General features: G+C 36.2%; 1 protein-coding gene across 1 annotated transcript in view; it reads left to right on the top strand.

Moving 5' to 3' along the window:
* Positions 1-296: 296 nt before the first annotated feature.
* Positions 297-14,166, top strand: part of LOC142344826 (ATP-binding cassette sub-family F member 3-like) — a 51,165-nt gene continuing 37,295 nt past the window's right edge. The window contains exon 1 of the mRNA XM_075396810.1: positions 297-302. The gene's annotated coding sequence lies outside the window, so the exon portion shown is untranslated. The remainder of the gene's footprint in view (positions 303-14,166) is intronic.

Raw genomic sequence — 14,166 nt, forward strand, 5'->3', positions numbered from 1 at the left:
GGCAAGCTTTTCAATGTAGAAACTTTGGATTGACGGTGGGAGTAGTAAGGCTTCTTAAGCAATTCTCAGAGTTTTTGAGGGATTATCTAACAGATAGAGCGCAATTCATTAGAATCTGTGTTGATGTGAAAAAAAGCTGGAATCTGGTGAACCACATGTCTTTTCTTAGCCTTTTAGTTTTCATTTTAAATATCAGTCAGCTTTGAAAAACACAGATAGAATAGAAAAAGAATGTCTGTTTTGCATGCGACACAGCTCCATTTTATTTCTTTAATAATTGTTCCGACAATCTTATTAAATAGGTTTGATTTTACTCACTGCCTAACCTTATTCCATTGCTTGCCTGCTATTGAGCACAGTGTAAAGAAGTCTTTCTAAGGGTTTTAGAGACAGGTGTTGTATGAATTAAGGTCCCACATTCCCCTATAATCGGATTGTAAAACAATTAAGATCAGCAACTTGCAGCTGAGACACCTGGACGTCACAAACGCTAATATCCTCTCATTACCTGGTGCAAACATCACGGACGTAGTATCTAGGACTTCATCCTTAGCCAGGTAAACTTGAAACAATGGTATACATTTTCACGGCAATAATTTTTCTGGTACGTAAGTCTGGACATGAACTCACAAAAGTCTGTAGAACGCACAAAAGTCTGGACATGAACGCACAAAAATCGGTTGAGCGCACGAAAGTCTGGTGAACGCACGAAAGTCTGGACATGAACGCACGAAAGTCTGGTGAACGCACAAAAGTCTGGACATGAACGCACGAAAGTCTGGTGAACGCACGAAAGTCTGGACATAGGCAACTTCCGTCTGGGACGGTCTGGACATAAGTACTTTCCGTCTGGGACGGTCTGGACATACTTGCTTCCGTCTGGCACCTCAGCCTGGGTGGACTTCCAGCAGTGGAAAAAATTGCTGTATAATTCAGCTTCATAGCAGACAGCTTTTTGTTGTATTTGGGCAGTGCTTGGTATACCACCGCTTTGTTCCTAATTGCCAGATTTTGAAAGCCTCAGATGTTCTTCAGAGTACGAGACGTCTGCACGTGACCGCGCAGTGATGAGATCTCTACAACAAAATCTCATCATTTTTTGGTGTTTTCTGGGGCTATCCGAAAAAAATAACACAAATGTGCATTTAGTTGCGCAAAAGGGTGTGCATTTAAGCAACTTCAACCTCAGCCAAATTAAACAAATACTGGCAAAAAGTCCTCCAATAGATATTTATTGGGAAGCGAAATAAACAACCAAACCTCTACGAGTGCACATCAATTGTGTTTGTGGTCCTTTCACTTGTTGTAGATATAAACATGGGAACCCATTTATCAGAATCTGTGGTCTTATCTGTTTTTTTCGAGTCAGGGTCTCTAGCGAGTTATTCGAGTGTGATTTCTGTCTAAAAACGTTTCCATAAATCCTTGCGTTTTGATCTACGGTTTTAAACACTATATTTTTAAAAAAGTCTATCACTCTACCTTAACAAAATTTTTTCTTAGCTAATTCATCACAAAAATCTTTTAAAATTATGCGACTTGAAACTTGCTAAACAAATTTTGAAGCACAATATGGCATTTCCAATGCAGGTGGATAGTGAACGCAATTAAATAAAAAGCGCTCTGGTATGTATCATGAGGTTTTTGTTGGCATCAGTAGTACAAAAGAAAACTTCCCCCAAACGTTCCAGAAATGCCTTGAGCTAAGTCAAATGTGCAAATGATGTTAATTTTAGGTCAAGAAATAACAAAATCTTTGAAGATCTGAAGTAGAAAATTGACAAAATCAGAGGTGAAATATGATTGTTTGGTATTAAACGCAAAGCATTCAAAATGGCTAGTGAAAGCTAAACTGCTCAATCTTCTTCAGTAGAAATGCAACCTGAGAAATTATCTAAAAAACAAGAGCTACCAGAAAAAAGACTATACGATGTAACTCCACTTAATGAAATTCCTAAACGATTCTCCGCCAAACGGAAAAAAAAGATATGAACATCTTTTGAAAGAAGTGAAAACTACTACAAAATAAATCAAAATCAGATGCAATAATCCAGATATGAAACGATTAGGCAACAAACAGTTGGCTGAAAATCGTGCCTTGGTCGTATGACTGGACAAAAACGTTGCAAAGAGGTGGATTTTGGTCTCTCCTGAAAACTACAAGAAACGAATTTTCATAGGTAAAGAAGAAAATGCAAATCAACGAGCCATCGCAATATGCGCAAAAGAAAAAGAGTCCCAACACAAAGAAGAAAAACGCTTGAAACGGGAACAAATTCATTAAACCTTAGCGTTAGAAATCTTATAGATGGAATAGAAGGGAATTCAAAATCGTCTGACCTTAAAAAAAATTTCTAAGAAAGCAAAAATCGGCTATCAAAGTTTGAAAATTTTATTATCAATGCCAGCACTCAAACTCTCACGTCACATTGACTGCAACTCAACAGATCTAAAACGGCGAAATAGATTAGCAAATTATCACAAAAAATTAATCATGACAACGAATTCCTCAAAAAAATCTAGCTTACTAGTGGTAGCCCATACGGAATTTTGTTTCTCAATGCATGTGAAATTCAGAGAAAAGAGCAAAGAGTTACTCGAATGAAAAAAGACGCGTTGGAATTCTCCTTGCCGTACGAAACCTTCAATGAAAATATTCTCAAAAATCAACAAACTATTAAGCATAATCATATGTCAAAACTGATCTGCTGTTTTTTAACCTTCTGAGAATAATTCCATTCATATGAATTAATGAATAAACAGTTTCTCCGAAAAATAAACAGTGCATATGTGAAATCAGGAAAATACTACCCCTTATTATCACAGGGGCCGTTAACCACACTCTTAAAGAGGGTGAATCAAATTGGAATACTCCAGGTTCAATTAACGAGAACAAAAACTCTTCAGTTGAAATGATTGGCAATCTTCCTCTCAAGGAAATCCTGAAACAAAAACATAAGAAAGAGCTGTTCTCCATATCAAAGATTTCAATTTAGTTCTCAATTGACTAGAAACAAACAATTTCAGCAATCAATCAGCTCAGATAACAAATCGTTCAATTTAGCTCTAAATCTAACTCATAAAATATACTTGGACGGAGAAGAGAAACAAAATCTAACAGATCTAAAACAATGTAGGCTCTAGAACAAAAACACAATTATACTGGAAACTCACTTCAGCTCATAATGCTACAGTATATCATGTAATGGGAACGCAGAGACAAATCCAGTAATCGAAAAATTCAATTAGAATTGATGGTTGACAACAGTAACAATAGGCACAAATCTTGATCAAACTATATATTGAACCATTTACGCCATTTTATTTTTTATACCATCATACCACCTTCTTTGATTTAAAACTTTAATGACTTTCGATGACATTTGATGCCTACTGGCGTTTTATCATAGGACTCAAACAAAAGTCAAAAATTGGTGTTTTCAAATCAAATGCTAAAACAGAATAGATTTGGAAAACATTAGTATAAACGGCAGGTAAAAATAGCAATGTTTTTTGACACCAAAGATGTAAATCAGCAAGTGTCTGATTCTAGTGAACACACTTATAGTATTCAAACAATTATTAAAATATATTCAATACACTTAAGTTGATGAATTGGAAAGACAGGATACAAATGGCTAGAAAACATTTTGATGGAAACCGTACCAAGAAAATTAAATAACGCTTAACTATTCAACCTCGGGTTACTAAAAGCAACGTCGCACCTAATTAAACTATCAGGACGATAAAACAATTGGTTTTGAGAGGGTCAAATCTGTCATTCAAAAATTTAAAAAAAAGCAAAATCAACTACGAAAAAATTGGGCGGAGATAAAGCTGAACCTATAAAAATATTCCCGAGAAAAAGTTTTCTGATCTACAAAATTTTTTGCGACCGATGCACAAAAGCAGTAATTTTGTCCAGACAACGAAGTACATCAGCAAAAAGTTGAACAATGCACAGAAATCTATTTAATTTTTCGAGCAGCCTTTTCCTGGATCAAAATAATATTGATCAACTATTCGTGAAAAAATGTTCATAAGCATCTAAATAGCCTAAACATAAGCCAATTTGGTCTGGTAGTCAACGCCATGTAATTTAAGCATCCTTCAATCTACTATTCCCCTATAATCACACGACCGCATTTCTTTATATTCTTTGCCTCCTCTTTATGGTGAATCAACGTTCCGTGGTTTTGAACAATTATTCAAAGGTGTTTCCAGTTTCCTTCTGTCAATCAAGTTAATTTTTTCTATTGATTTTTCTGTATAACTCTTCTGGCTTAGCATTAATTCGTGTTCTGTCCTTTCTCTTTAAAAGTTCGAGAACCAACTGAGGTCAACATAGCTACTAATTTTGAATTTCTCAATTACTCCGTTTTTGAAGTATTCGCAAAAATTTCGTCTCATTCCTAATACAACCATGTCATCTAGCCAACGACAGACCTTCCCCTCGATATCTTCTTCGCCCTTTTTTTTATAAAAAAGCACTTACCTTGAATAGATGAAACAGAACCATAACCAACTAGAAAACTTTTGATTGTAAAGTACCAATTCTTACAAGATTGCGTCAATCCATATAAATTTTTATTAAGATTACAGACTAATGATTATCCTTGCTCATTGTATTTTTCAAAACCCCCAGGTTGCTACATAAACATCTCTTCATTAAAAAAGCAATTAATTATGCAGTGTTAATGTCCATCTGTTTGGGCTGCGAGTTTTTACAGAGTGCATACCTTAATAGCACCTTGATTGTTGAGAGTAGAGTTGATGTTGAATAGGTCTCGTTGTAGTCACTACCTGGATATTGGCTAAAACCTTTGGGTAAACAGTTTGAAACCCTTAGGCGAACGGTTGAACAATAGGTTTGATTCGCTGGTCATCTACAAGTTTCCAGACGTTGTTTTCAACTAATGAATTGTACTCTGTTCGCATTGCTTCACACCAATTTTCGTCATTTTTCTTTCTTCGGTTGTTCTAGGTATAGCTTTTCGGTGAGCTTTTTCCTGAATCAAGTTGACATTGATCAACAATTTGCGAACAATTGTTCATAAGCATCTAAATAGCCTAAATAGAAGCCAAAAAATGCATAGGTCTGAAGGAATATCAAAACTGGAAGTCCGGCATGCGATCGATAGGCCAGTTGTTCAGCTTTAAGTGTCTGATCTCGACTAAGTTACGAATAAAGTGCCATTTTAATGAAGAGGGCTTAGTCTTGCTATGGTTCATGGAATTCTTAAAAAGAGCAGCACATGCTTGATTATCTACAAACACTTGTGAAGTTGCCCAATATCTATGTTTTTTTCCTTCAAATTGTTTGCTATCTGCACCAATTCTTTACCAGCCTCTACTCTTGCAATCAGTTAGGCTGTGGAGGTTGATGCGCATTTTTGTAACTTGCTAGCGCAGCTGATTGCCCCTGTAATTTTGTGAAACTTGAAACATTAACCACTCTTGCTTTTTCTACTATCTAAATTACCAGCCTAGTCAGAATCTAAAATCCTTTTAGGTTTATTTTGTCGCACCTTCTGTCAATAAACTTTTCAGACTTCGTACCCTTCTAAAAGCGTAGACAAGCTTTTGCGGCGCTCCAGTGCTTGTTCACCGAATTTGCACAATATCTGATCTGGCAATCAACGCCAAATAATTCAAACATCCTACTAATCCCCTATTATCAAACGATTGTTCTGCTTTATATTCTTTGCTTCCTATTTATGGTGAATCAACGTTCGATGGTTTTGAAGAATTATTCAAAGTGTTTTCAGTTTCCTTCAGTCACTCAAGTTATACTTTTCTATTAATTTTTCAGTATAACTCGCTTGGCTTACCTATAACTCGTGTTCTGTTTTTTCTATGTAACATTCAAGAATAATCTGAGCTCACCAGAGCTACAGAATTTGAACTTCTTGCTTACTCTGTTTTTGAAGTATTTGCAAAAGTTTCGTCTCATTCTCAATTTAACCATATCATCTACCCAACGACAGATCTTCCCCTCGATATCTTCTTCGCCCTTTTAATAAAGAGGCGTTCACCTTGAATAGATGAAACAAAACCAAATACCCCCAGAAAACCTTTGATTGCTAATTATCAATTCTTACCGGATTGTGTCAATGCTTATAAATTTTCCTTAAAATTACAGACTAATTGAAATTTTTGCCCATTGTAATTTTCAAAACTTTCAGGTTGCTGCTTAAAGATCTTTTCATTAATATTAGCATTTAAATATGTAGTATTAATGTCCATCTGTTTGGGCTGCAAATCTTTACAGAGTGCATAGCTTAGCAGCTTCAAGATAGTTGAGAGTAGCGTTGTTGTTGAATAGGTCTTCTTGTAGTCACTACCTGGAGGTTGGTTTTAGCTACCAATTTTGCTTTATATCTCTTTGTTTCTCCACCAGGCCCGCACTTGGGATCCAAATGTAAGTGGCTAACAAGAGGTTTGATTCCCTATTTATTCACAAGTTTCCAGACGTCGTTTTCATTTAATGAATTGTACTCACTTTGCATTGCTTCATACCAATTTTTTTCTTTTTTTTTGTTTCTTCTATCGATTTAGGTATCACATTATCAATTATTAATTCACATACGACTGCTACTGGATTCAAATCTTCTTCCTGCGCTAACTGCGTTTGCCCTGCACTCAATGAAAATTTATCGAACATCTTCTGTTTGTTAAAAGTTACGTTTCTAGACTTTTTAACTGTAAAAGTGCTTTTTCATCCCTTTAACCTATAGGGTATGTTTTGATGTTATCTGATGATCCCAAAAAAAATATTTTGTAAAGTCCGGAAAGATTTCTCCATATGAACGCAAGCAGTACAACGGAAATCTTTCAGTAGTTCTAAATTTGCGTTTTGTCCATACATTGCTTCGAATGGTGTGCTCTTGATCCTCTAATGGTAACAAAAGTTTTCAGTTTTTGTTGACTCTTTGTTTTCAAATTGCAGGTATGTTTTATCAGGTCCTGATTGCTCAATTAGGCATCTCGCCATTGGTGTTTTTATTCCCCAATTACGTTCAACTTTACCGTTTTTTCAGGTTTATATAATATGTGATACCTCACTCCGTAGGTATGCAATAGTGCTACTGTTACTTGTCCAATGTTACGATTTGGATTCGCGGCACGAATCCAATGTCCAATATTCAATTTGAATTAGAAGCTTTGAGAATGATATATGAAATCCTGACACAATTTCAATTGTATTCTCAAAGTTGGAAAGCGACTGTGTTTCTACTATTCGATTATCTTAGCTTTGAAACAGGAGATTTTATAAGTAACTGACAACTACGATTACAAGGAGAGTGATTTTAGTCAAAGTAGACAAAGAGGACGATGTGAACAAAGTGAATGAATGATTGTACAGTCGGAGGTAAATTATTGATTATAGAACTAATACGGGTTATCAATAAATCATACTAGAAATTTGAATGTCATTGCATTTAGTACACTAGATTTATCAATCTATCAGATATCCTCGGCTTTTGCAAATTTGAGAGCAGGTGATTGATATCGAACTGAAAATTATTTACAAAATTTTACATAAAAAAATATATTAATAAAATAACTGCTGTATTTTACAAATAATAAAGCATTTAGTGATCAAATTGCAATGAGTGTTGTCAGTTTAACAGTAGAACATAAACCAATTTTGCAAATATGCAAACGTGTCAGTATTCCAGGATACTAAATAACATGTATATGTATCACTTGAACAAAATAACTAGACAATAAAACATAAATTGAACTGGAAAAGTGTCACAAATGAATGACAAATTTGATGAGAAACATATGAACTAAAATTAAATCACTGAAAATTAAAAATGAATTTAATAACTTTGTTTGTTTATATCAATTTTTGTTCCTTATATTTGATTTTCGGCATCAATTATGCTCATGTTGATTTTCCTCTCAAAATCAGCATAATCTTAGTTCGGGGGAGAACTTTTAGGAGGACGTATTCCAGGATCGGGAAGACTGACTACTGGCAGTTCGTAGCTTGTTCCTCCGATTGGTGGCTGTTGGATAATCATCTTAATTACTGGATTAGTTTTCCTTTGCTTTTTTTGAGCTAGCATGGATTCAGATTCACTAACTGAACAGAACGAGTTCGCGAAACGGTAGTAAACTGGGGCACATCTGTTTCGTTTTAACGTTTAAGCAGAAGGTGTGGAAGTTGATGACGCTGCTGATGCCTTTGTTGCGACTGCATTTTTAACACTTCGCACTCGATTCGCAGTTTGTTGTAGTTTGCTGGTTTTCTGGGGGTCAACGCCTTGGATATGTTGCTGTTTGCTGATGAAACGCCCAAAAAGTTGTCTATATGTCTATGTCGTATTTTAGTGTCTCCTCTGTATTTTCTTTTGAGTTCTTTTGGATTAAAAACATCCTTTATTTCTTGTTTTCATATTGGAGAGGGCGTCTTTGAGCGAACTTCCACAGAGAAGTGTTTCGTTTTGCTTTTGTGCAGAATTTCGCTATGTCGTTATTTCCCCCAGGAACTTCATGTAAACCTGGTTTTTATACAACTGTTGTTGTTGTAGATGTTGGCAGAACAGTACTGCCTCTCAATTATTTCCTGGAGCGCTTTGTTTTTTTTGTACGAGCTTCAACTCGAGTGAGATCGCAAACGAGGAATTAGGTTGGTGTCCTTTGAGTGGAGGATGAAACAGGAGACAGATTTGTTTTTGTCGCTGTTGTATTGGAATCCTGCGTCGATATGTGCGAGAAGGTGTGCGTTTAAGCAAATTCAACCTCGCCAAAATTAAATAAATCCTGGCAAAGAGTCCTCCAAAACAAATACTCGAGAAATGAGGAAATCAATCAAACCTCTACGACTGCACGAGGCACATCAATTGTGATTGTGGTCCTTTCACTAGTTGTAGATATAGCCATGGGATCCCATTCACCAGGATCTGTCAGTTTAACAGTAGAACATGAGCCAATTTAAATATGCAAACGTGTTAGTATTCCAGGATATTAAATAACATGTAAATGAATCACTTAAACAAGTTAACTAGACAATAAGACAAAAAAGTACTGGAAAGTTGTCAGAAATGAATGACAAATTTGATGCGAAAGATATGAACTAAGATTAAATCTCTAAAAATTGAAAATGGATTAAAATATTTTGTTTGTTTGTATCAAATTTATTTCCTTATATTTGATTTTCGGCATCAATTACACTCATGTTGATTTCCCTCTCAAAATCAGCATAATCTTATTTCGGGGGAGAACTTTTAGGAGGACGTATTCCAGGATCGGGAAGACTGACTACTGGCAGTTCGTAGCCTGTTTCTTCGATTGGTGGCTGTTGGATAATCATCTTGATTACTGGATTTGCTTTCCTTTGCTTTATTTGAGCTAGTATAGATTCAGAATCACTAACTGAACAGAACGAGTTCGCGAAACGGTAGTAAACTGGGGCACGTCTGTTTCGTTTTCCCGTTTAAGCAGAAGGTGTGGAAGTTGATGACGCTGCTGATGTCTTTGGTGCCACTGTATTTTTAACACTTCGCACTTGATTCGCAATTTGTTGGGGTTTTTCTGGTTTTCTGGGGGCAAACGTATTGGATATGTCGCTGTTTGCTGATTAAACGCCCAAAAATTTGAACATGTCTATGTCGTATTTTAGTGTCTCCTCTGTATTTCCTTTTGAGTTCTTTTGAATAAAACAATCTTTTTTTCTTGTTTTCATTTTGGAGAGGGCGTCTTTGAGCGAGTTCCACAGAGAAGTGTTTCGTTTTGCTTTTGTGCAGAATTTCGCTATGTCGTTATTTCGTCCAGGAACTTCATGTAAACCTGGTTTTTATACAATTGTTGTTGTTGTAGATGTGCGCAGAACAGTACTGCCTCTCAATTCTTTCCTGGAGCGCTTTGTTTCTTTTGTGCGAGCTTCAACTCGAGTTAGGTTGCAAACGAGGAATTAGGGTTGGTGATCTTTGAGTGGAGGATGAAACGGGAGACAGATTTGTTTTTGTCGCTGTTGTATTGGCGACCTGAGTCGATATGTGCGAGAAGGTGTGCGTTTAAGCAAATTCAACCTCGCAAAAATTGAATAAATCCTGGCAAAAAGTCCTCCAAAAGAAACACTCGAGAAATGAGGAAATCAATCAAATCTCTACGAAAGCACGAGGCACATCAATTGTGATTGTGGTCCTTTCACTAGTTGTAGATATAGCCATGGGATCCCATTCACCAGGATCTGTCAATTTAACAGTAGAACATGAACCAATTTAAATATGCAAACGTGTTAGTATTCCAGGATATTAAATAACATGTAAATGTATCACTTAAACAAGTTAACTAGACAATAAAACAAAAAAAGAACTGGAAAGGTGTCAGAAATGAATGACAAACTTGATGCGAAAGATATGAGCTAAGATAAAATCTCTGAAAATTTAAAATGGATTAAAATATTTTCATTGTTTGTATTAATTTTATTTCCTTATATTTGATTTTTGGCCTCAATTATACTCATGTTGATTTCCCTCTCAAAATCAGCATAATCTTAGTTCGGGGAGAATCTTTAGGAGGACGTATTCGAGGATCGGGAAGGCTGACTACTGGCAGTTCGTAGCTTGTTTCTTCGGTTGATGGCTGTTGGATAATCATCTTGATTACTGGATTTGTTTTCCTTTGCTTTATTTGAGCTGGTATAGATTCAGAAACACTAACTGAACAGAACGAGTTCGCGAAACGGTAGTAAACTGGGGCACGCCTGTTTCGTTTTCCCGTTTAAGCAGATTGTGTGGAAGTTGATGACGCTGCTGATGTTTTGGTGTGACTGTATTTTTAACACTTCGCAGTTGATTCGCAATTTGTTGGGGTTTTGCTGTTTTTCTGGGGGTCAACGTCTTGGATTTGTTGCTGTTTGCTGTTGAAACGCCCAAAAAAATGTCTATATGTTTACGTCGTATTTTAGCGTCTCCTCTGTATTTCCCTTTGAGTTCTTTTGAATGAAAAAAATCATATATTTTAAAGCCTTTTTTATGGTGAATCAACGTTCCATGGTTTTGAACATTTATTCAAAGGTGTTTCCAGTTTCCTTCAGTCACTCAAGTTATATGTCTATATGTCTATGTCGTATTTTAGTGTCTCCTCTGTATTTTCTTTTGAGTTCTTTTGGATTAAAAACATCCTTTATTTCTTGTTTTCATATTGGAGAGGGCGTCTTTGAGCGAACTTCCACAGAGAAGTGTTTCGTTTTGCTTTTGTGCAGAATTTCGCTATGTCGTTATTTCCCCCAGGAACTTCATGTAAACCTGGTTTTTATACAACTGTTGTTGTTGTAGATGTTGGCAGAACAGTACTGCCTCTCAATTATTTCCTGGAGCGCTTTGTTTTTTTTGTACGAGCTTCAACTCGAGTGAGATCGCAAACGAGGAATTAGGTTGGTGTCCTTTGAGTGGAGGATGAAACAGGAGACAGATTTGTTTTTGTCGCTGTTGTATTGGAATCCTGCGTCGATATGTGCGAGAAGGTGTGCGTTTAAGCAAATTCAACCTCGCCAAAATTAAATAAATCCTGGCAAAGAGTCCTCCAAAACAAATACTCGAGAAATGAGGAAATCAATCAAACCTCTACGACTGCACGAGGCACATCAATTGTGATTGTGGTCCTTTCACTAGTTGTAGATATAGCCATGGGATCCCATTCACCAGGATCTGTCAGTTTAACAGTAGAACATGAGCCAATTTAAATATGCAAACGTGTTAGTATTCCAGGATATTAAATAACATGTAAATGAATCACTTAAACAAGTTAACTAGACAATAAGACAAAAAAGTACTGGAAAGTTGTCAGAAATGAATGACAAATTTGATGCGAAAGATATGAACTAAGATTAAATCTCTAAAAATTGAAAATGGATTAAAATATTTTGTTTGTTTGTATCAAATTTATTTCCTTATATTTGATTTTCGGCATCAATTACACTCATGTTGATTTCCCTCTCAAAATCAGCATAATCTTATTTCGGGGGAGAACTTTTAGGAGGACGTATTCCAGGATCGGGAAGACTGACTACTGGCAGTTCGTAGCCTGTTTCTTCGATTGGTGGCTGTTGGATAATCATCTTGATTACTGGATTTGCTTTCCTTTGCTTTATTTGAGCTAGTATAGATTCAGAATCACTAACTGAACAGAACGAGTTCGCGAAACGGTAGTAAACTGGGGCACGTCTGTTTCGTTTTCCCGTTTAAGCAGAAGGTGTGGAAGTTGATGACGCTGCTGATGTCTTTGGTGCCACTGTATTTTTAACACTTCGCACTTGATTCGCAATTTGTTGGGGTTTTTCTGGTTTTCTGGGGGCAAACGTATTGGATATGTCGCTGTTTGCTGATTAAACGCCCAAAAATTTGAACATGTCTATGTCGTATTTTAGTGTCTCCTCTGTATTTCCTTTTGAGTTCTTTTGAATAAAACAATCTTTTTTTCTTGTTTTCATTTTGGAGAGGGCGTCTTTGAGCGAGTTCCACAGAGAAGTGTTTCGTTTTGCTTTTGTGCAGAATTTCGCTATGTCGTTATTTCGTCCAGGAACTTCATGTAAACCTGGTTTTTATACAATTGTTGTTGTTGTAGATGTGCGCAGAACAGTACTGCCTCTCAATTCTTTCCTGGAGCGCTTTGTTTCTTTTGTGCGAGCTTCAACTCGAGTTAGGTTGCAAACGAGGAATTAGGGTTGGTGATCTTTGAGTGGAGGATGAAACGGGAGACAGATTTGTTTTTGTCGCTGTTGTATTGGCGACCTGAGTCGATATGTGCGAGAAGGTGTGCGTTTAAGCAAATTCAACCTCGCAAAAATTGAATAAATCCTGGCAAAAAGTCCTCCAAAAGAAACACTCGAGAAATGAGGAAATCAATCAAATCTCTACGAAAGCACGAGGCACATCAATTGTGATTGTGGTCCTTTCACTAGTTGTAGATATAGCCATGGGATCCCATTCACCAGGATCTGTCAATTTAACAGTAGAACATGAACCAATTTAAATATGCAAACGTGTTAGTATTCCAGGATATTAAATAACATGTAAATGTATCACTTAAACAAGTTAACTAGACAATAAAACAAAAAAAGAACTGGAAAGGTGTCAGAAATGAATGACAAACTTGATGCGAAAGATATGAGCTAAGATAAAATCTCTGAAAATTTAAAATGGATTAAAATATTTTCATTGTTTGTATTAATTTTATTTCCTTATATTTGATTTTTGGCCTCAATTATACTCATGTTGATTTCCCTCTCAAAATCAGCATAATCTTAGTTCGGGGAGAATCTTTAGGAGGACGTATTCGAGGATCGGGAAGGCTGACTACTGGCAGTTCGTAGCTTGTTTCTTCGGTTGATGGCTGTTGGATAATCATCTTGATTACTGGATTTGTTTTCCTTTGCTTTATTTGAGCTGGTATAGATTCAGAAACACTAACTGAACAGAACGAGTTCGCGAAACGGTAGTAAACTGGGGCACGCCTGTTTCGTTTTCCCGTTTAAGCAGATTGTGTGGAAGTTGATGACGCTGCTGATGTTTTGGTGTGACTGTATTTTTAACACTTCGCACTTGATTCGCAATTTGTTGGGGTTTTGCTGTTTTTCTGGGGGTCAACGCCTTGGATTTGTTGCTGTTTGCTGTTGAAACGCCCAAAAAAATGTCTATATGTTTACGTCGTATTTTAGCGTCTCCTCTGTATTTCCCTTTGAGTTCTTTTGAATGAAAAAAATCATATATTTTAAAGCCTTTTTTATGGTGAATCAACGTTCCATGGTTTTGAACATTTATTCAAAGGTGTTTCAAGTTTCCTTCAGTCACTCAAGTTAAACTTTTCCATTAATTTTTCTATAGAAACCTCTTGGCTTAGCAATATTTCGTGTTCTATGCCTTCTATCTAATTGTTCAAGAGCAAACTAAGGTCACCATAGCTACTTATTTTGAATTTCTCACTTACTTTGTTTTTGAAGTATTTGCAAAGAACTTGTGTCATTCGTAGTATAACAATTGCATCTTCCCGACGACAGATCTTTCCTCCATATCTTCTTCACCTTATTATAAAGAATCAATCACCATGAGTAGATGAAACAAAGTCATAACCTTCCAGAAAAACTTTAATTGTTAAGTACCAATTCCTACCAGATTGTTTTAATCAATTTAAATTTTTTCTAAAGTTTAC

This window comes from Convolutriloba macropyga, chromosome 8, assembly GCF_964194025.1.
Source record: "Convolutriloba macropyga chromosome 8, txConMacr16.3, whole genome shotgun sequence".
NCBI lineage: Eukaryota > Metazoa > Xenacoelomorpha > Acoela > Convolutidae > Convolutriloba > Convolutriloba macropyga.